Below are 25,992 nucleotides of genomic sequence, written 5' to 3'. Positions count from 1 at the left end.
ATATTTAGATCTCTTGTCAGAACACTCCAAAAACTCCCCTAACCCATTACACATGTGAAATTTAGGGCATGTGAAGAACTGAGTAGAATTCAACTAAAATAAATGGTTCACAAAGCAGTCACCCAGCCTGCTTCAGCTGATTTAACAAATAGAGCGATCTGATTTATGGCTCAGTTATTTGTTGACTGTTATTCTGAGAGAGGAAGAGAAAGAAGAGAATCACTTGCAGTAGTTTTGACAGAACTGTCTCCAGATATACAGAAATTTTCCCCATGGGATAGCCTGCTCTTCAGTAGAAACTATTGTGAGTACTCTAATTTTACAGGTAGAAATCTTTCTACTGATAAAAGTTAAATATTGTTCTGTAAACTGTTACAAAATCATCATATGGTCAATAACTAGATTTCTAAGTCTCTAACTTCCATTTTAAACATATATAATTATTTAGATTCCAGTGTTCTATAAATCCTAATGAGAGGTAAAGCCAGCTGGACTTCCTGGGTCGAGTGGGGACTTGGAGAACTTTTCTGTGTCTAGCTAAAGGATTGCAAATGCACCAATCAGCACTCTGTAAAATGGACCAATCAGTAAGATGTGGGCAGGGACAAATAAAGGAATAAAAGCTGGCCACCCCAGGCAGCAGCAACAACATGTTCAGGTGCCCTTTCACGCTGTGGAAGCTTTGTTCTTTCACACTAAGAGGGCTCAAGATACAACAGGTTTTTAATACTAAAACAAAACATGTTGTCATCTTTTTTCCCTGGATATGTGATCATGAACCACTAAGGGGCCTTAACAACTTTAGAAATATGAACATATAGAGAAGTAATGCATTCTTTGAAGGACAATCAAGTACCTTTGAAAACACCAAGTAAACAGCTTGAGGAAGATTTAAAACAAGCTTGTCCAACCCGTGACCCACAGACCACATGCAGCTCATGAGGGCTTTGAATGCAGCCCAACACAAATTCGTAAACGTTCTTAAAACATAATGAAAATAGTTTGCATTTTTCTTTTGCTTATGACCTATCATTAGTGTTAGTGCATTTTATGTGTAGCCCAAGACAATTCTTCCAAGGTGGCCCAGGGAAGCCAAAAGATTGGGCACCCCTGAAAAGAATGAAGGTTGTTAGAATGCCATTGATGGAAGGCAGACTATCTTACTTAGATAGTAAGAATTGAGGATGTTTGGAAGTGAGGACTGGTAAGGCTACAGGTGACATTTATTTCTGTAAGTCAGTGATCTCCGTAAAGATACATTGTGACGGTACCACCAAGTCCTCGTTGAAATGTGGCCAACAGACTGCCCTGCCAAGGAGAACCTGGTAAATCATTATCAGAAGGTTATTGCTTTTACTTATGAATGTCTTCAGGCAGAGCTGTCTTGGGAAAAAAAAAAAAAAATTAATCTACTCTGAATGGTTTTCTAGAAAACCTTAGAATGTTTCTCATTTAATAAAAAACTGAAATTCAAATATATGTCTCTATTACATGCATCAACTATGTGCTGTGTTTCTGGAAGAAGCAGTATAGTGACACCCCCCGCACTATTATTCTCTAGAATTGAGCATTTGGGCTAATACTGGACAGTTGAACCTACAGGTTAATTATTCATAGACTCAATAGATCCTTTGTAATTTAAAGTGAAAACCTTGAGTATCTCATAAAGCTTACATTTATAACATAATAATTAAACACTATTCACCTCTCTTTTAAATATATAACAATAGCTATTAAATTGCCATAGGCATCATAGTCACCTGGACAAAGTATTAAAATACGGATTGCTGAGCTCCATTGCCAGTGCTTTTGATTAATTCAGTAAAAGGGGGGTCTGATAATGTTTAATTTTTAGCAATTTCCCAGGTTATGCTGGTGCTACTGGTTGGGGCACAACACTTTGAGAAAGAACCACTGCTTCATGGGAAATGATTGTATTGGGAGACATTGGAAATTCTGGTTTCTAGAGACATGTTGTTATAAAGATAATGGAGAATACATTGCATTGTACATAAGAAGTGTATTTTATTAACTAAACCTCTTTAAAATGACACTATTGCCAGGATGTAATGACAACATTGAGCTAATGGCTCATAAATAATTACAAACAACAACTGACAAATTCATTAGCGAAGATCCTGAAATGAAATGGTGTCACCTGAAGAGCATTTATTTTGTAAAAATATTGTTTAGAAATGGATACCTGTTAACTATAAGAGATTTGAATAAGACATAGATGCTTGAACTACACAAAGTGTATTTTTATTTAAACAGAAACTCCTGTCTCAAAAATAAAACTTCAATACCATTTGAACCAGAATTTGGTTCAAAATGTGGCACCTATATCATTTAGTTGTATTCTAAGTGAATAGACAGTAATTCAATGAAGTATAATTGCTTAATTGAAATATAAGGATAACAAATGAGTTACAACTTTTGTTGATTGATATTTTCTATTCACTCAGAGCCTATGCTCCCTAGAGTAATTTGTCAACCAAAATGTGGTTTAAAGAGGTTACAAAATTTTATGAAAAAAAATCATACCATGCCTTTAAAATAGGCAACAACATTCTAATTATTTTAACAAAACAGAAATAGATAATGTAAAGTATAGATTGTGAGATAATGGAAAGTCTTTAATATCATGACTGACTTCTAAATGTTCAGATTATGTGTCATGAAAGTGAATGCTTGTGGGCCGGGTGCAGTGGCTCATGCCTGTAATCCCAGCACTTTGGGAGACCAAGGCAGGCAGATCACGAGGTCAGGAGATTGAGACCAGCCTGGCCAACATGGTGAAACACTGTCTCTACTAAAAATAGAAAAATTAGCTGGGCATGGTGGTGCATGCCTGTGATCCCAGCTACTCGGGAGGCTGAGGCAAGAGAATCGCTTGAACCCAGGAGGCAGAGATTGCAGTGAGCCAAGATTGAGCCACTGCAGTCCCGCCTGGTGACAGAGTGAGATTACGTCTAAAAAAAAAAAAAAAAATTAAAAAAGCAGATGCTATGAGGATTAATGGTACCAAATTAAAAAAAAAAAAAAAAAAAAAAACTTTGAAAACTGAAACTAAGACTGTTGCTGTGAAATGAAGTAGAAATCACCTAGCATCACTTTACGAAAAGAACATGAATATAAAAAGGGTGGGATGAGATATCCTGATTTTTAAGGGAGCACTCACGAGAGTAGATTAATTAGGTTATCAAAAAATAATTAACAAAAAAAAACATGAAAGTGGCCTTATACTCAGGGGTTTTCTTTGGTAAACATTAGTTTGTGTATACACTTCATACGTAATTAAAAATAAGAATTGATAAGAACAAACAATTTTTTTATTATTATTATACTTTAAGTTCTAGGGTACATGTGCATAACGTGCAGGTTTGTTACATATGTATACTTATGCCATGTTGGTGTGCTGCACCCATCAACTCGTCAGCACCCATCAATTCATCATTTATATCATGTATAACTCCCCAATGCAATCCCTCCCTCCTCCCCCCTCCCCATGATAGGCCCCAGTGTGTGATGTTCCCCTTCCCGAGTCCAAGTGATCTCATTGTTCAGTTCCCACCTATGAGTGAGAACATGCGGTGTTTGGTTTTCTGTTCTTGTGATAGTTTGCTAAGAATGATGGTTTCCAGCTGCATCCATGTCCCTACAAAGGACGCAAACTCATCCTTTTTTATGGCTGCATAGTATTCCATGGTGTATATGTGCCACATTTTCTTAATCCAGTCTGTCACAGATGGACATTTGGGTTGATTCCAAGTCTTTGCTATTGTGAATAGTGCCGCAGTAAACATACGTGTGCATGTGTCTTTATAGCAGCATGATTTATAATCCTTTGGGTATATACCCAGTAGTGGGATGGCTGGGTCATATGGTACATCTAGTTCTAGATCCTTGAGGAATCGCCATACTGTTTTCCATAATGGTTGAACTAGTTTACAAACAATATTTTTCTGGAAGTTGCAAGAATAATTATTTTCCTGTAGCCTTGATATTTCATTTCATTTCCTTCCTACCCTGAAAATTGTCAAATGAAGTTCGGCCCCTGCTCGCAGCCCCTTTCGTGTCTACTAGGGATGCTTAAGTAAACTTTATTATTTGAGATACTTGTATTGCAAAATGCATAATAGATTTTCATCATGTCCAGTGTTCTCCACCTAAGAGGAGCTTAGGAAGTGTTTGCTAGTCATAGTACCAAAAGAAAGACAAGTGGACTAATATGCATGTAAAAATCAACTTTTAGATTGAGATTACCTGATTTATTGCATATTGGATTTGCACTTCACAGTTACTATATTAACTATCCACTGTTTAAGTTTTTAATCATTTATTCTATGGATGATATGATATATCATATATCATATTATATATGATATAATATGGAAGATATAATATGTGCTTTCTCATTTCATGTTCAAACGATATCTTAAGAGTATTCTGAAAATCTAATTGATGTTGATTTTCTAAAAATAAATTTCCAAAATGTCTGTATTTAGTTAAGTATTTTATTATTGTAGCTAATCTGAAGGCCAATGTTGTTTTCCAGATATGCCAAACCCAAAAATATATTTGGAGGCATGATATTATAGATATGTTTTTAGATACACACATAGGTTAAACACATCATATATTTTCACAAAAGTAATTTTCTTAATGTTTTAAAAAATTGCTGTGATTTTAACCATAAATTTTCATGTTGATAAATATTCTTATCTAATAGTATTTTCACATTTATTTCCCACTGTATGATGCATCATGAAAAATTAACAAGTTCTTATTACTGAATATTGAGATTGTATCAAATGTTTTACTGATATAAATAGTATATACTAGACATCTTTATGGTCAATTTGCTCACACTTTCTGAATATTTCTTTGGAAATATATATTCAGTACCAATTTATCTCTTCAAAATACAAACGTATTGCCCAGTTGTCCTCCATATTGTTTATCCTGGTTTACATATATATCATTTGTATTTGAGAAGCATCAATGTCTAAAAATTTACCAGTATTTCATATTAAGAATGTTTAATTTGTCATAATAAGTCAATCTGTAGAAATAGATCACATTCCCAAAAACATTGCATAAAATGTATGGTGGTAAGTATTGAAAATAACAATGTCATAGGTATTTCCAGGACTTCTTTAGAACCAATATAAACACCGTTTAAAAGAAAAGAGCAGGGAAAAGAAATAGCTCACTAATATCCCCATAAAATGTTTTGTTATACTTAACTAAAAAATAAATTATATCACATTGTGTTTTCCGCTCTTTTGAAAATACTGAAATGTTGATCCTTCTCACCAAGTAGAGTATTTATAGAAGAGCAATTATTTTTGTAGGGGTGGCGAGATAGAAAGTCTGTAAATTACAACCTAAGTATCGAAATAATCCAGCTGTACAGAGTGATGTTGTTTCAGTCTGGGGCAATACATATTGTCTAGACCACTCTCAAGATATTAAGAAACTCAATGACATTCCTATTCTTTTAATAATAACAAACCTGAACAATAACCATTGTAAATACGTTTAGCTCATATATCTTTACAAGACTCCTGGAAACATGAAATAAAAGAAGGCCAATGTCTTACAGAATATTGAGGATTAAGAAGCAAAATTTCACTGGAAACAATGTGGTTTCTTTGATTCATCACTATTTAAATCTACAAACAGAAATTGTAATCTTCAGATGCTGAATGCAATTTCAATGAAGACTAAAGGAGATACTACCACCTAGTGGTAAAACACGCTGCTCAAAGCAAAATATTTTCATATTCAAATATTTTTAGAAAAGACCAGGCTGATATGTGATTGTGTTATGGTTAAATGAAGTGTGCAATAATTATCAAAATTATGCATCTGTTAGATTCTTAGCTGCTGTGCACTTTATTCTGTTTACTTTGATTAAAAATTATAAGAAACAACACAAATGATAACTGATCATGTACATACAGTAGAAGAACAAAAGGAAGTCTCAGATACATTTGAGGAACATCTTTGATGACTATACTTATGGAGATGAGAAAGGTAGATTGGTTTTTCCTTTATGAAAGTTGGGGGTGCTGAATTTGGACTTTGGAGAAGGGCAATTAGTAACACCCCATGTAGATACCCATTGCTATATAACAAATTATCCTGAATACTTGTATCTCAAAAATAAATACTCATTTCAATTAATAACACACCTGTATTAGGTATCTATTGGTATGTAAAAAATTAACCACAAAAATAATGTCTTTAAACAATAAACATATTTGTCTCACACAATTTATTAGAGCCAAGAATTTCAGTGGCTTAACTAGGTGGTTCTGCCTCTAAGTTTTTTATGATATTGCGGTTAAGACGTTGTCCAGGACTTCACTCAATCCTTGAACAGGAGTGGATGGTACACTTTGAAGGTAACTCACTCAAACGATTGCAAGTTAATGCTGGTTGATGGGAGGGGCCTCAGTTCCTCACCATGATCACATCACTACAGAACTTATTTGTAACTAACCAAAAAATATGGTAGGGATATATTGGCTGTTGGTATTGACTACAAAATATGTGTTTACTAGGACAATTAATATTTTACCCCTGAGTTTGAAAAAATCATTTGCAAATGTTCACTGGCAAATCTGGATAATAGCAAGCTCCTCCCATGCATGCAGACCCTGACCACAAAGCAGGGAATTGATCTTGCCAAAACCTCAGAATCGGGTGAAGATGCTGAGTCTCAAGAAGAGAATTTAATATTATCTTCAAGAAACCAAAGAGAAGCACGCAAATTCTGCCTTTTCTCCTGAGGAAAGAGTGAAAGGAGGGCAAAGGGAAAGAATATTTCCTAATATTTCTTTTTTATTCATTCAATTTAATTTAATTTTAAGTTCCAGGATATATGTGCAGGAAGTGCAGGTTTGTTACATAGGGAAAAGTGTGCTATGGTGGTTTGCTGCACCTGTCAACCCATCACCTGGGTATTAAGCCCCACGTGCATTTATCCTGATGCTTTTCCTCCCACCACACTCCCTAAAGGCCCTAGGTTCCTAGTATTTCTAAAATAATTACATTCAAATAAAAGAATATGTTTAGAAAATGTGGGTTTTCCCCTAACAACAATTTTGGGTGTGACAGTCTTTACGTATCTTGTGATTATATCTTGAATCTCCACAACCTATCTAAAGCAAGGAACTAGACTGGAGATTAAAGCAAACTTAGGTGTAAAAAACATAAGCCCTGGGTACCATTGAAATTGATCTAAGAGAAGAGATAGGAAAAGCAAAGTAAAAAGAGAAGAAGATTTGTTAAGCAGTTTGTAATAGATATTAATTAATACTTATTTCTTGTGTTCTTTTATAGGGTAAAATAACACAAAACACTTGACACAACATTAACGTGAGTTTCAATCATCTTTGCTACTACTTTATAAAAGTAAAATGAAATACACTGTACATAAACTATTAAAGATAAGTGTATATATTTTGTACACAGATACTGTGTCATTATATAACTTAAAATAAATAATATTATCTGGCCAAAAAGATTTGTGAAATTCTGGACAAAGTTATATATTTCATGGGTGGGTAATCTATAAAACAAGTCTAAAATGGGTCCAAGTTTGGGTAGTCTTGGTGCCACGTAAAAAGAACCAATAAAAGCTTTTCAACAGGGGAGGCTGCACAAACAGATTTTGTTTGAATACTAAATCCACTGGAACCACAGAGAATTGATTATGAGGAGTTTTGTGTCAACAATACCCAGAACTACTCTGCATTTAACATAATTTAGCACAAAATTCTCAAATTTATATTTTTTTCGGTGCATTTTAATTATTTATTTTATTTTACTTCTGCGCATGTATCCAAATTTTCTATTTTCTAGAGTTTAATGTAATATTAATATTTTAACATAAAAGAGAGAAAACTAATTTAAATGACTTCTATATTTATACGGACTTTGATCCAGTTTTCTCTTTTGTTGTTTCTTAGTTCTATAGGGAAGATTTAGACTCATTGATTGAGTTAGTCATGGCAGTGACCCCAAAATGATTACAAGACTGTTAATTAATTTCAGAAAGTAAAACCTTCTAGAAAGTTTTCTTCATTACTTATTCTTTACTTTAAAAAATGTTTGCCAGCTTTGAGATATAATCCCTATACCATATAATTCCCTCATTTAGAGTGTACAATTCAATGGCTTTTAGTATATTCTGAGCTGGCCATGCATCACCACAATCGAATTTAGAGCAGTTCATTACTTCCTTCCAAACCTTTCTATACAACCCAGCCTAAAGAGACCACTAATCTGGTTTCTGTCTTTATAGATTTGCCTATCCTGGACATTTCTTATAAATCATACAATATATGGTCCTTTGTAAGTGGGGTTTTGAATTAGTATGTTTTCATCCTTTTTGTACCATGTATCAGTACATTTATTTTTTAATTTTTAAATGTAAATTGAAAATATACAGACAGCTAAAAAAAGGACCCTTATCTCACATCATACAGAAAAATCAACTCAAAATGAAATACAGACTTAAACATTAGACCTCAAACTGTAAAAGTACTATAAGAAAACACAAGGGAAAAAAAATTACATGACATTAATCTGGGCAATGGTATTTTAGATTTGACCTCAAAAGTGCAAACAACAGAAGCAAAAACAGACAAATGGAATTACATAGAAATAAAAAGCTTCTGTACAACAAAGGAAACAGCAGAATAAAGAGAAAACCTACAGATAGGGAGAAAATATTTGCAAGACATACATCTGATAAGGGATTAATATCCAAAATATGTAAGGAACTCAAACAATTCTACAGAAAGGAAACAAATTCTATCAAAGTCAAACAATTCCACAGAAGGAAAACAATTTTTTTCTAAACAAAGAAAACAAATAAATAATGGTTTGTTTTAATCCAAACAAATTTTGGATTAAAAGTGGGCAAGGTACCCAAATAGATACTACTTTTTTTTTTTTTTTTCAGATGGAGTCTCGCTCTGTCGCCCAGGCTGGAGTGCAGCGGTGCGATCTCGGCTCACTGCAAGCTCCGCTTCCCGGGTTCACGCCATTCTCCTGCTTCAGCCTCCCAAGTAGCTGAGACTACAGGCGCCGCCACCACACCTGCTAATTTTTTGCATTTTTAGTAGAGACGGGATTTCACTGTGTTAGCCAGGATGGTCTCGATCTCCTTACCTCATGATCCGCCCGCCTTGGCCTCCCCAAATAGATATTTCTTAAAAGAAAACACACAAATGGCAGACCAGAAATATGAAAAATGTTCAACATCACTAATTCTTTCTTTAAATCTAGAACAGTTTAAAATCAGTCACATCATTTTCAGTGGCATAATCAACATAAGTATTGTAAGTGTTCAAAGAACATATCTGTTCTTTTAAATCAATTATGACCTTTCACATTTCAATGAAAATGTATGATTTTAACAAGTATCTGCAGGTTGATTGATCCATAGGCTCCATTATAACCTCAGGCATCAAGGTCTTTTCTCATCCACAATATCGGTTACATCATAAATCTTGTATCTTATTAATTATAGGATTGGTGCCAACAGCACCAATTACATGTACTTCCTTATTAGAATCATTTGGGAGCCATATGATAATTACTATTCCCTCTGTCATAGCATTTTGAGTTATGGTGGTAGATACAAGCATGAAGTAGATAAAAGACAAATTTCTCTCCTATATTCTTAAAAAATCTCTATAACTAGCTTTTTTTTTTTTTTTTTTTTTTCTATTTTACCTTATACAGAAGAGGCCTGATCACTTTCATTAAACGTTCGAAAGATTTAGAAATAGATACATTGCTTCTGTACTTGGTATTTTTTTATTTTGTATTTTGTTATTGAAAAATACATAGGTTTCACTATCAGTATCAAAAGTTTATACTTTGCTAGAACAATTCTTTGAAAATGCATATCAATAATTTGAAAACATTTTGAATAAAGCAACTTCTTATGATAGTCTGTTGAAACACAGCTTCACACAAAACACTGTGGGAAAAATTCGCCATTTTCATGTTTAGACAATTAAAAATAATTTGATGTATTAAAAAGATACTCAGGAAATTAGAAATTGTTATTCTATTTGGGAGCAACTATAGAGGTCCTTATGTTGTAGGCCTATATAAATTTGTTTCTTATAAATTATGTTTATAATTTATGTATTTTTACTTCATCCTTTTTTTTTTTTTAAAGACAAATTCTCCTGTCCCACAGGCTGGAGTGCTGTGGGGAGATCTGGGCTCACTTCATCCTATGCCTTCTGGGCTCAAGAGATCCTCCTACCTCCACCTCTGGAGTAACTGGGACCACAGACCCACACCAGCATGCCTAGCTAGTTTTTGTATCTTTTTGGGTAGAGATAGTGTTTTACCATGTTGTCCAGTGTGGCCTTCAACCGAGAAGCTCAAGCCATCCACCCTCCTCGGCCTCCCAAAGTGTTGGGATTGCAAGCGTGAGCCACTGTGCTGGCTAATTCTTTATTTTAATGTTCATGTTTTCATTAGGCAATTTCAGTACACCCAAGTGTATTTTGAGAAGTGATTCACTTTTAATCTCTTCTAGTTTCTTTCAGTTATGGCCACAAAATTCATTAACATTGCATGCCTAATTTAAGGAAATGCTGTTGCATTAGTGAGTATCTACTTTTATAAACCTAAAAGAGTTTCTTACCTCATGTCTCCTTACAATCATCTGATTATAGACATTATCAATTCTATGAACTTGCACACTTCCATAAAGAAAATACATATCCTGGGACTTTTGTATATTTTACGTTTCTCTTGATTTTTTAAAATTCAGTATTTATTTTGGCAGTAGGAGCATGGACACAAAATGACTTCTCAGAAGGTTTAAATCTTTGGAAAGACCTATTTTCTCTTTTTTTTTTTGAGACAGGGTCTTGCACTGTGATCCAGGCTGAAGTGCAATGGCGCAATCTGGGTTCACTGCAAGTTCCACCTCCTGGGTTCACGCCATTCTCCTGTCTCAGCCTCCCCAGCAGCTGGGACTACAGGCGCCGCAACCACGCCTGGCTAATTTTTTGTATTTTTAGTAGAGACGTGGCTTCATAGTGTTACCAGGATGGTCTAAATCTTCTGACCTCGTGATCCTCCCACCTCGGTCTCCTAAAGTGCTGGGATTAAAGGCGTGAGCCACTGCGCCCAGTCTTATTTTCTTTTTTCTTTTTCTTTCTTTCTTTTTTTTTTTGAGATGGAGTCTCACTCTGTCACCCATGCTGGAGTGCAGTGGCGCGATCTCCACCCACTACAACCTCCACCTCCCGGGTTCAAGAGATTCTCCTGCCTCAGCCACCCTAGTAGCTGGGATTACAGGTGCCTGCTACCACACCAGGCTAAGAAAGACATATTTTCATTCTTAAAGAAGAACAGTGAGAAATATTTAAGATACTTACTTACGTTGTTTCACATTCTAATGCCTCCCTAACCATCCACCAACACATTACAAATAAACACCAATGTACAGCAATGAATTGAGACAAAGGTTCCATGGTATGTCTCAGACATGTCATTTCCAACAAAGCCTACTGGACTCTTTATTAAATTAAATGCTTTTTACTTACAACAAGATTCACATGGCTTCTTCAGAAATCCTAGGGCTTCAAAAGTAAATAAAATTTACTAATGTTTTCAAAATAAATTTTGTTCTTAAATTTTAATCACACTGATTTACTGCAGGGATGAAATACATTCAAGTGTTTCAAATACTTGAAACATTTTAAAACCCAAGAAGTTATAATAATAGCTCTTTCTCACTGTGATTATACTTGCAATATTTTCCATAAAATTATTTTAAAAGATTTTTTCGGTATTTAATTACTCACAGACAGACATTGTGCAGTATTATCAAATTATATTTAAATAATTATTTAAATATTCAAATGTATGCATATATAAAATATTAAAAAATCATAAATATACATGCTCTTAAAGGAATACTCACATTTTAGATTAGTTAAAAAACACAGCTTCAATTACTGATAAACATGCAGTTGAATACAGTTTTCTAAACTATATTCAAAAGCATAGTCAAGCTTTAGTATCGTATGAGTAAACACCTCAAATTTTGTTAAACCACATCTTTATGTATAGTGTGGTGTTATATGCTTCATTATCATTATGAAGGTTTACATGTTAAACTGTCAAAGATGTAGTGTGGTAATGAACAGATAATTTCAGATCAATTTAATCAATCAACTTACCCCATAACTTCTATGACTTATCCTCAGCTGATTATGTTAGACATTATGATGTTGTTAATTAATGTATTCAGATTTGATGGGTTATTTTTCTAACATAATTTTAGATCACAATATGAATTTAAAGTAAAATTAATTACTTCTTATTTCCAAGAAAGTAAGGCATTGGTGCTTCACATGAAATTAAAATGAACTTACATTAAAATTATTTAACATTACATTTTTAAAATTATTTAATGATAATATTTAAAGAGAAAACTTGTTTATCAATATATGTTGCATCACCATATGAATAGGAACATACCTATTGTATTAGTCTGTTTTCACACTGTTGATAAAGACATACCGAAGAATGGATAATTTAGAAAGAAAAGAGGTTTAATTGGTCCACAGTTCCACATGGCTGGGGAGGTCTCAAAATCATGGCAGAAGGCAAAGAGGAGCAAAGTCACATCTTACATGGATGGCTGCAGGCAAAAGCAGGGAACTTGTGCAGAGGATCTCTTCTTTATAAAACCATCAGACTTGTGAGACTTATTCACTATCATGAGGACAGCATGAGAAAGACCCACCCCCATGATTCAATTACCTCCCACTGGGTGCCTCTCATGACACATGGGAATTGTGGGAGTTACAATTCAAGATGAGATTTGGGTGGGAACACAGCCAAACCATATCACCTATGAAAAATGAGAATAGTTGTTACATGAAAATTGTATGTGTAAATATTTCCAAGATTTTTGTGTAACTAGTATTTACCTTATTGGGATATTTTGAGGTAAAAATGAGATAATGCATGTAAAATACTTCAGTCATTAAATGAATTAGCTAAATGGTACATGCTGATAGACAAATTTCAAGAACTCTCATGACTGGAAAAAAGCTTTAGTTTGGATCACCAGGCAAAGAACGGCAGCTAGCTCTTGAGTACAAACTAGGGCACCTGGAAAGTCAGTGTTAAAAGGAAGGGGTGAAGAGCAGTCATGCCCCATAAACATTTTCAGAAATAAAAACTTGTGTCCACTTGTATTTAAATTTTTTTTTTTTTTTTGCTTCTCTAAATTTGGATATTCAGTTGATGAATTATTTACCCTGTCACTCTTGGCTTTTCTAATTCTTTAAAAATACACTATTTTTTGCCAGCTTGTTTGCATATTTTAAGAGGTCGTATTTGGATTGAACTAAACATTTATTAAGTAATTTGCAAACTTTAAGAAAAGAGACTTTCATGGGATTAATCTATAATTTAAAGGATAAATGAATATCACTAGAAATTCTAAGATGGAATTTTGAAGAATTTCAGAGTAATCTTGGAAACTTCTAAATGTGATTGTAGGAGGCGCTGCTTGAATAGAGGTGATGGCTATTAAATAAGCTTATCAAATGATTTGCCTTGAGACAGGAACCAAAGTATGGTGACAGGATTGATTAGATGCCAAAACAATAAAAGCACCTGGAGGTAAGCTACATTGATGGGGTATGTCCTGTTTGATAACAGGGTTTTGTTCCTAACTAGCATTCTGGTTCAAAATCCATAAGGTTTAGCGACTTTCCTAACTCTTTCACTCCATCCCCATCCACCCACTGATTTCTTTTGTTCCTATGGATGTTATTATGTGACCCAGTTTATTGCATTTGACTGATATGGTTTTGAATACATGTATAATTATACACATACGTGTGTTTGTGTGTGTGTGTAATCAAACAAGTACATTACTCAAAAGTAGAAAACAATGAACAATGGAAGTCAAACTCTTGTTTTTTTTTTCTTTTTTTTTTTGAGAGGAAGCAATTGAAGAAATGAGAAATTAAATTAGATTTATCTTTTAATTGGGATACCCCCAAATTGGCACTTGTTTTGTGTTCATAAAATTCTTTACATTTTGTATTGGAAATAAAATTTTATATTTGTATCCCACTGTTCATACATAGTATAATGTGCTTTGCAATTAGGAAATAATAAAATAGCGATAAAAATTTTAAGTATTTAAAAAATAAATGGGAGTTATTTTCCAAATATAGTTCCCATGAGCATGTAGGTAAATAGAAGAGAGGAGAGAAATTTTCCGAGTGAATATTAAGGAAGATGCATGTTTGGGAATGAGGGAGGGAGAATGGAGTCTGAGTGAATTACAGACAGATTATGTAGAGGATAAGTATTTTTCACATTACTGTTGTTGCTTGCAATTTTAGCAGCCTCCCTTTCTATCACAGTTGAAGATGAATGGGAAGGGTGCTTTATTATTTCCACTTTTGAAAGTCCTCATTTTTCTCCATGCTGGCAGGTCTACCTTAGATCAGTAAGGTCTGTAGCTGTCCAGATGCACATCATAATCTGCACAGAAACCTACCATTTAGTCAAAAAGCAAAAAAGTAACTGGGACGCCTATGGCATTTGTTTCTTTCTGGCCTTTAATTGCTATACTCATTCACTTTCTGGTTGTGCTTTTAGCACTTAACACCAATGCCAGAGAATGGTCATTTGCTCTTTAGTAAATAGGATAATAGTACACGAATGCTGAAAAAATAAACATCAAAATGAGACGCTCCATATCAAAAGGCCTCTAATCCCCAGATTACTCTCATTGTCTCATAGATAAACAGCTGACAGATTAACAGTATACTTTTAAATCCATTTTCAGAGTGTCAAACTTGTCAGCGAGCATTCACCAAGTTAACTTTGTCAAGATTCCCTATGGACACCATTGCAGAAAACGCAGACAAAGCCAACTCCATGCTCTGTTGTGCCAAGATAGGTGGGTATTACAGGACTATAGGAGTTTTCTGCACACACTTGTTTTTCTGACTTTTGATTTCTAAACCCTGAGTAGGAGATTATAATATGGGGAAAAGGGAATGGCAAGAAGTTGAGAGATCAAGTTGCCATTTTTTATACATTGAGCCAAGCCTGCTCCATGGTAGCTGGAGAGGTGACAGAACCACAACAGGAGGATGCACAACTGGGCCCAAGTATGCCTTGGAACTAATCAATATTGGTGGTTAACAAGAGTGAATGTTAGGGAATTACACAAGTCAGCTTTCAAACATGCTGTCTCAGTCCATTTAGGCAGTGACAACAGAATAGCATATACTAGGTGGTTTTTAGCCCATTCTTGAGTTTTTGTTTTTTGTTTGTTTTGTTTGTTGTTTCTTATTGAGATAGGGTCTTGCTCTGTCACCCTTGCTGGAGTGCAGTGGCACAATCATGGCTTACTGCAGCCTCGATCTCCTGGGCTGGGGAGATCCTCTCTCTTCAGCTTCCCAAGTAGCTGGAATTACAGGCCTGCTCCACCATGCCCAGCTACTTTTAAAATTTTCTGTGGAGATGCAGTCTCTATGACCCCAGGAGTGATCACCCGATTTTAACTGTTTTCACTTTCTATCACTGGAGGAAGCACTGAGAAGGGTAGGAATGACAGTCTTGAAGAGCTGATGCCACCCCTCTCTGATCTCCCAGCAGTGGCCCCATGACATGGAGACAAATTCTGTGTGCTTGGGGAAGAGGCAACACAGTAATTGTGGGACCTTCCATTAAACCTCAGTGCTGCCCTGTCAAAGCAGAAAGCAACACCAGTCAGAACTCAGTCAGTGCCCAGAGAAGGGGCATTTAGAGTAACCCTAGCAAGAGGGTAATCGTCCATCCCAGTGGTCAGAACCTGAGTCTTGCCACTATGAGATAAAGGCCTCTGGGATCCTAAATAAACTTGAAAGACAGTCTAGGCCACAAGGACTGCAATTCCTGGTCAAGTTCTGGTGCTGTGCTGGGCTTGGAGCCAGTGGATTTGTGGGGCCTGTGACCTGGGGCAGCCAAAAGAATGCTTATGGCAACCCTCCCCAGCCCCAGGCAATGCAGCTCACAGCTCTGGGAGACACTACTTCTTTTGGCTTGAGACAGGACAGGGAAAAGTAAAGAGGACTTGGTCTTGCAACTTGGATACTAGCTCAGCCACAGTAAAACAGGGCATCCAGCAGGCCTCCATTCTAGACCCCAGCTCATGGACATTTCTAGAAACAGCTTGGGCCACATGCAAAACCACCTCCTTGAAAAGGACCCAGTCCTGACAGGATTCAGTCCCTGCTCCCTAAAGAGGCCCCTGGACCCTAAATAGTCAACAGTGATAGCCAGGCAGCACTTGCCATGGGCCTTGGGTAAGACTCAGAGATGTGCTGGTTTCAGGCGAGACCTAGCACATTCTCACCTGTGGTGGCTAAAGGGAGAGATTCAATCTGCTTGAGAAAAGCAGAGAGAAGAGTAAACTGAACTTTGTCAGGTACCTTAGGTAGCAGCTCAGCCACAGTGCAGCAGAGCACTAAAGCAGATTCTTGGGGTCCTGACTCCAGGCCTTGGCTCGTTAGCAACATTTCTGGACTTGCCCTGGGCCAAAAGGGAGCCCACTGACCTGTAGTGAGAGTCTCATGTCTCACAGCATTCACCACATGCTAACTGAGGAGTCTTTGGTCCTTGATTGAACATTGGGGGTACCCAGGAAATACTCACAACAGACCTGGCATGGTAGTGGCTACAAGAAGAAATTCCTCTGCTTGTGAAAGGGGAAGGAAGAGTTGGAAGGACTTTGTCTTCTCACTTAAGTGCCAGCTCAGCCACAGTGGAATACAGCACCAAGCAGATTTGTAAGTTTTTTGACTCCAGACCCTAGTTCCCAGACTGCATCTCTGCACCCACCTGGGGATGGGGGAACTTGCTGCCCTTAAAGGAAGGACACAAGCCTTGCTGGCTTTGCTATCTGCCAATTACAGAGCCTTAGGACATTGAATGAATGTAGTTGGCAGCCAGGCAGTGGTTACTGCAGACCTTAGGTGACATCTAGTGCCATGCTTGTTTTAGGTCTGACTCAGTGCAGTCCCAGTGGTGGTGGCTATAGGGGTGCTTGCATCACCTTACCCCAATCTCTAGGCAGTTCAGCACAGAAAGAGAGAGAGAGACAGGGTGGGAGAAAGAGAGAGAGAGAGAGAGAAATTCTGCTTGTTTGGGAGAAATTAAGGGAAGGCAACAAAAGTCAGTGCGGGATAATCTACAGATTCTTCTGGATCTTATCCAGGACCACCAAGGCAGTTCCTCTACAACTCTAAATTGCCACAGCATTACTGGGCTAGGGGTGCTCCCTAATGCAAAAATGGCTGCAGTGAACCAAAACATAGATTACAAAACCCAAGTTGTCTCAAATATCTGGAAAGCCTTCCTAAGAAGGATGGGTAGAAACCAGGCCCAGACAGTAAAGACTACAATTAATATCTATCTGTTCAATGCCCAGATACTGATGAACATCTACAAGCATCACAACCATCCAGGAAAACATAACCTCACCTAATAAACCAAATAAAGCACCAGAGACCATTCCTGGAGAGACAGAGATGTATGACCTTTCAGACAGAGAATTCAACATATCTGTTTTGAGGAAACTTAAGGAAAGTCAAGATAACACAAACAAACAAATCATAATCCATCAGTTAAATTTAACAAAGAGATTGAAATAATTTTAAAAAATCAAGAAGACATTCTAGAGTTAAAAAATTTGACTGACATACTAAAAAATGCATCAGAGTCTCCCAAAAGCAGAATCAATCAAGCAGAAGAAAGAAGCAATGAACTTGAAGACAAGCTATTTGAAAATACACAGAGAAGACAAAGTAAGAAAGACTAAACATGAATGAAGTAATTACAAGATCTAGAAAATAGCTTCAAAAGGGCAAACCTATGAGTTATTGGCCTTAAAGAGGAGCTAAACAGAGAGGCAGGCATAGAAAGTATTTTCAAAGAGAGAGGAACAGAGAGCATCCCAAACCTAGAGAAACGTATCAATATTGAGGTATAAGAAAGTTATAGAACATCAAGCAAATTTAATCCCCAAAAGACTATCTTAAGACCTTTAATAATCAAACTCCTAAAGGTCAAGGATTTAAAAAGGATTCTCAAAGCAGTAAGAGGAAAGAAACAAATAGCATGCATAGAATTCCAATATGCCTGACAGCAGACTTTTCAGTGGAAACCTTACAGGCCAGGAGAGAATGGCATGACATAATTAAAATGCTGAAGGAACAATACCTTTACCCTAGAATAGTATATCTGGAGAAAGTATCCTTTAAGCATGAAGAAGAAATAAAGACCTTCCTAGACAAACCACAGCTGAGAGATTTCGTCAACGCGAGACCTGTACCACCAGAAATGTTAAAGGGAGTTATTCAATCTGAAAGCAAAGGATGTTAATGAGCAAGGGGAAATCATCCGAAGGTACAAAACTCACTGGTATAGTAAGCATACAGAAAAACATAGAATAGCGTAACACTGTAATGGTGATATGTAAACTACTCTTGTCTTAAGTAGAAAGTCTAAGTGATGAACCAATAAAAAATAATAACTACAACAACTTTTCAAGATGTAGTAAAATAAGAAATAAAGAGAAATAACAAAAAATTTAAAAGTGGGGGGAAGAGTTACATTGTAGAATTTTTACTAGTGTTCTTTTTGCATGTGTGTTTGTTTGTTGTATATACAATGAATGGTAAGTTGTTATCAGTTTAAAATAATTGGCAATAAGATAGTATTTCAGTGACTCATGGTAAATTCAAATAAAAAAACACAATAGATTAAAAAATTCAAAAGCAAGAAATTAAAACATACAACCAGAGAAAATGACCTTCACTAAAAGGAAGACAGAAAGAAGGGAAAGAAAAAATAGCAGACAGGAAAACAAATAACAAAATGACAGGTGTAAGTCCTTATTTATCAATAATAGCATAGAATATAAACAGACTACACTCTCAAATTAAAAGACATAGAGTGGCTGAATAGATAAATAAAGAAAGACCCAACGATCTGTTACCTACAAGAAGTACACTTCACCTATAAAGACATGTGGAGTGAAAATAAAGGGATGGAAAAAGATTTTCCATGCAAATAGAAACCAAAAAGGAACAGGAGTAGCCATACTTTTGTCAAACAAAGGCAATTTCAAGACAAAATATTTAAAAAAGAAACAAAGAAGGTTATTACATAATACAAATTATTCAATTCAACAACAGGATATACCAGTTATAAACATTTATGCATCCAACACTGGAGCACACAGATACATAAAGCAAATATTATTAGAGCTAAAGGAAGAGACAGACCCAAATACAATAATAACTGGAGATTTTAACACTCTTCTTTTAGCATCAGACAGATCATTCAGGCAGAATACCCACAAAGAAACATTTAACTTCATCTCTGCTATATACCAAATGAACATAATTGATATTTATAGAACATTTCATTCAATGACTGCAGAATACACATTCTTCCCCTCACCGCATGGATTATTTTCATATAGACCATATATTAAGCACCACAGCAAGTCTTAAAATATTTAAAAAATTGAAAATATATCAATTATCTTCTCTTACCACAATGGTATAAAACTGTAAATCAATAATAGAAAAGATTTGGGAAACTATACAAACATATGGAAATTAGGCAATATGCTCCTGAATGACCTATTAAGAATAATTTTTTTTTAATTCTTGAAACAAATAATAATGGAAACACAACACACCAAAACCTACGGGATGCTGCAAAAGCAGTACTAAGAGGTAAGTTTACAGCTCTAAGTGTCTACATCAAAAAGTAGAAAATCTTCAAATAAGCAATCTAACAATTTACCTCAAAGAGCTAGAAAAGCAAGATTAAACCAAATGCAAAATTAATAGAAGAAAAATAAAGATCAGAAAAAATAAATAAAATTGAAATTAAGAAAATAACACAAAAGATGAATGAAACAAAACGTTGCTTTTTGAAAGATAAACAAAATTGACAAAATATTAGCCAAACTGAGAATAAAAAAGAGAAGGTCTAAATAAACAAAATCAGAGATGAAAAAGCAGACATTACAATTTGTACCAAGGAAATTTAAAGGATCATTAGAGGTTTATGTGAGCAACCATATGCTAACATACTTCCACACAATAAAAGCCATATGATACAGGCTCTCATTTGATATCACACTGAATGAAAAAAAATTAACCCTCTCCTCTAAGATCTGGAACATGGCAAGGATGCCCACTATCACCACAATTATTCACCATAGTACTGGACACACTAGCTAGAGCAATCAGACAAGAGAAAGATATAAAGGGCATCCAAACTGAAAAGAAAGAAATCAAATTATCTTTCATTGCAGTAGACATGGTCTTACCTTTGGAAAAACATAACAGCTCCACCAAAAATATAAAAAACTATTAAAACTCATAAACAAGCTCAATAATGTTTCAGGACACAAAATTAACATATAAAATCTGTAGAATTTATATATGCCAGCAACAAACTGAAAAGAAATCAAGAAAATAATCCAATTTTAATAAGTACAAATAAAATACCTAGGAATTACCCAAAGTGAAAAATATCTACAATGAAAATAAAACATTTATGAAAGAAATTAAAGAGGACACACAATAATGTAAATACATTTCATGTACATGGATTGGAAGAATCAACATTTTTAAAAAGGTCATACTACTTGTATTAGCCTATTTTCATGCTGCTGATAAAGACATACTTGAGGGTGGGAAGAAAAAGAGGTTTAATGGACTTGCAATTCCACATGGCTGGGGAGGCCTCACAATCATGGCAGAAGGAAAGGAAGGGCAAGTAACATCTTACATGGATGGCTGCAGGCAAAGAGAGCTCTTGTGCTGGGAAACTACCATTTTTAAAACCGTCAGATCTCATGAGACTCATTCATCATCATGAGAACAGTGCAGGAAAGACTACCCCCATAAATCAATCACCCCCTACCAGGTTCCTCCCACAACACATGGGAATTGTGGGAGTTACAATTCAAGATGAGATTTGGGTAGGGACACAACAAACCATATCACTACCCTAAGCAATCTACAGATTCAAAGCAATTCCTGTCTGAAGACTAATAACATTCTTCATATAAGTAGAAAAAAGATCCTAAGATTCATATTGAACCAAAGAAGACCTAGAATAGCCAAAGTTATCATGAACAAAAATAACAAAACCGGAAACAAATTACCTAACTTCAAGTTATTTTACAAACCTGTAGTAACCAAAACAACATGGTACTCACATAAAAAACAGATATATATATACCAGTAGAACAGAATATCAAGAAACAAATCCATAAATCTACAGCTAACACATTTTTGACAATGGTGCCAAGAACCTATATTGTGGAAAGGACATTGAAGAATAAATGGTGCTGAGAAAACAGAATATCTATCTATATGGAGAAGAACGAAACTGGACCCCTATCTCTTGCCATATACGAAAATCAAATTAAAATGGATAAGGACTTAAAGCTAAGACCTCAAACTATAAAAGTATAATTGGATTGGTTTAACACAAAGAAAGAATAAATGCTTGCGGGAATGGATATCACATTTATCCTTGTGTGATTATTATACATTTCATGCCTGTTTCAAAATATCTCACATACCCTATAAATGTATGCACCCACTATTTACCCATAAAAAATTAAAAATAAAAAACAAATTAAAAAATAAAATGAGGTTGTATATGTGAGCCCTAATCTATTACGACTGTGTTTTCTATGTGAGAAGAGGTGATTAGGACAAAGACACAAATGGAGGGATGACAAGATGAGGATATAAACAAAGATCACCATCTACAAGTCAAGGACAGAGTCCCCAGGAGCAAACAACTCTGCTGACATGACTACAAAATTTCAACTTACATAACTGTGACAAAATACATTTCTACTGTTTAAGCCACTCAATCTGTGGTACTCTGTGATCCCCCTAGCAAATTAATATAGTCGAATCCTAGACATATTTAATAAAAGTTGTAATACTTTTGGAAATCTCTCTTTTAAACATCACTTAAACATTCTGACAACCTTCTGTAATTCAAGTTAATCTATCTCCTAGCCCTTCCTCCACCATCTTTGACGTCAGGAATAGCAGACCAAACTGTCTAAGAAATATATATTGACATTTTGCACATGTATAGTTATTGAGATATTAATCCTTTTAGATATTAATCCTTTTTCATTATCTTAAAATCATATATATATTTAAAGGAACATAAGATATGGAATGTGGTTTTCATCCCACATATTATCTGATATTATCTGTAAATTATCTTAAATATCCTCTTTTCTATTTCAAATTTTTCCCAATACTTTCATAATACTGATATTTCACAGAGTAGGTCCAACATTGTTAAAGTGTGTTAATTTACTCTCAAAATTTTTAGATTTAGATGTAAATGTCTTTAACGTTTTATATAATACTTTTAAAACTCTGTTATTTTCACATAGTTCAAATATGTGTGTAATGTTTTCAATGATATACAACATTTTAATACAGCCAAACACACATGATAATAAATATGAAAATCATTCACATAATGGGAAAAAGAGAACTATGTATGTGTGTGTGTGTGTGTGTGTGTGTGTATGTGTGTGTGTGTATTTGACTCTTGAGCAATGCAAGGAGGTTGTGGCACAGCCCCCCTGCACAGTCAAAAATCCATGTATAACTTTCATTCCCGAAAAATTTAACTACTAAAATCTACTGTTGACTGAAATGCTTACTGATAGCATAAACAATAAATTAACACGTATTTTTTATGTTATATTAACATATACTGTGTTTTTACAATAAAGTAAGCTAGAGAAAAGAAAATGTTAATAAGAAAACATAAGAAAGAGAAAATACATTTACTGGTCATTAGGTCAAAGTGGATCAAAATAAAGGTCTTCATCCTCTTCATGTTGAGTAGGTTGAGGAAAAAGAGGAAGAGGAGGCCTCAATCTGGCTTTCTCAGGGTAGAGAGAAGAGGTGGAGGAGGTGGAAGGAGAGGCAGAGTAGGCAGGCACACTGGGTGTTAACTTTATGGAAATATATTGTGATTTTTGCTTGACTTTTTGCTTTTTTTTTCATGAAAATATTCCTATATGATACTAATCCTTCTATCATTTTCTTTAGTTTCAGTGCCTACCATTTCATAGAAGGAGTCAAAAGCAATCTTGAGTAATTGGAACTCTACTGCCAAATTCCCTAAGATCCATTTATTTTCTGGCTGTTTCTATGTCTTCTTTCTCATTATCTGGCAGTGGTTCAGAAGTGCTCATCTCCATCAAGTCATCTTCGGTTAATTCCTCTGGTGTAGTAACTATTAGATCTTTTATTTCTACATGACCCATATCATGAAATTATTCACCAAATCCCATTATTTTTGCCATATTCACATTTTTTATGATTTCCTTGATTGGCTTTTTATAAATTCTGTGAAGTCATGCACAACATGTGAACACAGTTTTCTCTAGCAGGAGTTTATTGTTTCAGGCTTGATTACTTTCAAGGCTGTTTCTATAACAGTAATGGAATTTTCAACAGTGTAATCCTTTCAGACTTTTGTGACCTTTTTCCTATTGGGGTTTTCAACCACAGAATTTTTTTTATTTGTATAGATGTAAGGGGGTATATTTGCAGTTGGTTACATGGATGTGTTGCCTACTGGTATATAAGTCCGTTCTCACACTGCTAATAAAGACATACCCAAGACTGGGTAATTTATAAAGGAAAGAGGTATAATTGACTCACAGTTTCACATGGCTGGGGAGGCCTCATAACCATGGTGAAACGTGAATGAGGAGCTAAGTCACGTCTTAGATGGTGGAAGGCAAAGAGAGCACATTCCCCTTTATAAAATCATAATATCTTGTGATACTTATTCACTATCATGAGAACAGCATGGGGAAAAACCGACCCCCCATGACTGAATTACCTCCCACTGGGTCCCTCCCACAAGTGGGAATTATGGGAGCTACAAATTAAGATATGATTTGGGTGGGGACACAGCCAAACCATATCAATACTCATATTTGTAGTTGACAAAACTGAGATATAAATTGGCTAATTAACAAATCATAAGGCTTGTAAATGGCAGAGGTTAGATTCAAATCCTCACTGTCTTACTCTACATTCCTCTTCTATACTATATTCCTACTCTATATTCCTCTTCATTTAGTGATTCATCTGCCAAACATTCATTTATTGTGATGCATCATTTTATAAATACCATAGAGCACATTTTAATAAGGCAATGGAAATCTTCTAAGCTCTAGAAAAAAAATAAAATTGTGACATTTTGTAATAGGTTCAAGGAAATCTTCAGGATCGTTAATGTATGGAGAAAAATGGACTGAGAGTGCTTTTAGGACAATTAGGATTATTCATTTAAAATAATCAAATTCTGAAATTTGATTTAAATATAAAGTATGATTATGCTCAAAATGGTAACCAGTTCTCTCAAAAAGAAAACAAAGAAAAGACTTTGAGGAGGATATCATAATTTGAAAATGCAAAACCAGTTTACCATATTTTAGGTAATTTTTGTGTTTAAGATTCTCTCTAAAGATATTTTTGACACTATAGAAAGTTATAAGACATTTTTTAAAATGTATCAGACCCTCAAGAAACAATTTAACTAAACCATGCTTCAGAAAACTAAAACTAAACGGTGCAACTGAGCCTGATAATCGAAACCTAAGTTCCCAAGATTCCTAAATAGCTCCCTGGGACTATCTTTAGTGGAGAAAGAACCTGCCTCATTAGGGTATTCACATAATATTTCAATTATGCTAAATACATAAACCCTCAAATGCAGTCAACTTATAGAATTTTAATTTAAAGATTATTCTCTATCTTCCTTGTTATCTATTTACCTAATTAGGAAAGAGCAAACACAAATATTATTTTTCTAACGAAGTGGCTGATAATAAATTTATGAAGTTCTGATTGTTAATTAGAGAAAGAAATAAAAGAAAAATTACATTTAACAATAAGAATGGTATCATCCGTTGGGCCGGGCGTGGTGGCTCACACCTGTAATCCCAGCACTCTGTGAGGCCGAGGTGGGTGGATCATGAGGTCAGGAGATCTAGACCATCCTGGCTAACATGGTGAAACTCCGTCTCTACTAAAAATACAAAAAATTGGCTGGGCATGGTGGCAGGAGCCTGTAGTCCCAGCTACTCGGGAGGCTGAGGCAGGAGAATGGCATGAACCCTGGAGGCAGAGCTTGCAGTGTGCTGAGGTTGTGCCACTGCACTCCAGCCTGGGTGACAGAGTGAGACTCCATCTAAGAAAAAAAAGAAAGAAAGAAAGAATGGTGTCATCCATTTCCCTACTCATTTTATTGGCTCCTATAAAATTAAAGATAAGGCTAGGTGTAGTGGCTCACGCCTGTAATCCCAACACTTTAAGAGGCCCAAGCGGGAAGATTGCTTGAGCCCAGGGGTTTAAGGTCAGCCTGTTCAACATAGCGAGATCCTGTTTCCACAAAAAATACAAAAATTAGCTGGGTGTGATGGCATGTACCTTTAGTCCCAGCTACTTGGGAGGCTGAGGTGGGAGAATTGTTTGTACCTGGCAGGTCAAGGCTGCAGTCAGCCATGACGACACTACTGCACTCCAGACTGGGCAACAAAGTGAGACCATGTCTAAGGAAAAAAAAAAAAAAAAAATCTAAAAGAAAAATGAAAGATAGCCAGACATAATCACATATTAAGATGATTAAAATAATATGCCTAAATCGTTCACCATTTACAAAGATATTCATTAGAGTCTTAAAGATAAGATTTAAAAGATGAATTGTTTTCAGTAAATAATCTTGCACGTACATTAAAACATTAGAGTTCACTAGACCATATGGTCTCAAAAAACATTTCTCTCACATTAGGCTTTCCTCTTTCTTTAAAATAAATGTTTT

This window comes from Rhinopithecus bieti, unplaced genomic scaffold, assembly GCF_001698545.2.
Source record: "Rhinopithecus bieti isolate Rb0 unplaced genomic scaffold, ASM169854v2 scaffold_1295, whole genome shotgun sequence".
In the NCBI taxonomy this organism is placed as follows: domain Eukaryota; kingdom Metazoa; phylum Chordata; class Mammalia; order Primates; family Cercopithecidae; genus Rhinopithecus; species Rhinopithecus bieti.
This window is presented reverse-complemented; position numbering follows the sequence as displayed.